This window comes from Dreissena polymorpha, chromosome 15 (genome assembly GCF_020536995.1).
Source record: "Dreissena polymorpha isolate Duluth1 chromosome 15, UMN_Dpol_1.0, whole genome shotgun sequence".
Taxonomy (NCBI): Eukaryota; Metazoa; Mollusca; class Bivalvia; order Myida; family Dreissenidae; genus Dreissena; species Dreissena polymorpha.
In genome coordinates this window covers 53332420-53333513 of record NC_068369.1, presented here as the reverse complement: position 1 = coordinate 53333513, position 1094 = coordinate 53332420, and positions in this window count along the sequence as shown.

Below are 1094 nucleotides of genomic sequence, written 5' to 3'. Positions count from 1 at the left end.
TGAATTTTACAAAGTTACAAAGGTCAGGTAAGGTGAAAAGCTGGCTTAATACAGCTACGCCGAAAAAAAAAACATAAATGTTTGGCAATTGTTTGGCTGATACAGGAATTTTCTATCAATAGTATTGCCAATTTTCACATCTGAAGACTAATTTTGACCTTAACCTTTGAGGTAACGAGAAGGGTGTTGCAGACGGCAGGTCGCCATAACATGGTTTACTTTTTTCTTCAAAATCCATCAATATATATATATATATATATATATATAGTTATATAAGTAAAATGTAATAATCCAGATTGTGAATATTATATAATAAAAGTAAAAACACGTGTCTGGGATTTTAAATATATATTGATATATATATCAATCAACGAAACGCGTTGGCTAAATCAATATATATTTAAAATCCCAGACACGTGTTTTTACTTTTTATATATATCATTATTATGGCTGAGAAAAGACTCTTAGCACACTGTGCAACTGCATTATATGAGACCTTCTTCGAAGGTGGCGTGAACAAAGTTCAACGTTACACAGAAGGTATATATGTAATGTAAATTCTGCTTCTTCGCATTGGATGTCAGTTTTTTAATTGGAGTGTCGCCATTGTACTATACGCAAAGATATTTATTATTAACAGAAAATAGTATATAAATTTATCTAATGTGTCGCATATGCTGCAACGATCTATAATTAAAATATTATAAATATGCTAGTGAGTTCGTTTGATTAAGCTCTGTTCTTGCAATTATAGACGTTATATTAGTTCTGGATATTGGGACAAATATGCCAGTTGGTTTAAGCAACAATAACTATACCTAAAAAAATATATAAATTGTATCCAAAAAAATATAGTTGATGTTGAAATATCATGCGAACAGCTGATGCAAATCTGCACATGTAGCCTGCACTTCAATGAAGCGTGTAAGCAGGTGCGCGTATTTGTCCAATGGGCTTTAGCTATTTCGTCCAAGGACATAAAAACAACCAATCAGAAACGTTTACATCGGGTTGTTGTTTGACATCGCTGTCGAAATAAAATAATTGTGCAGAATTCCATCATTTGGCAATCGAAAAAATATAACATGCACCAA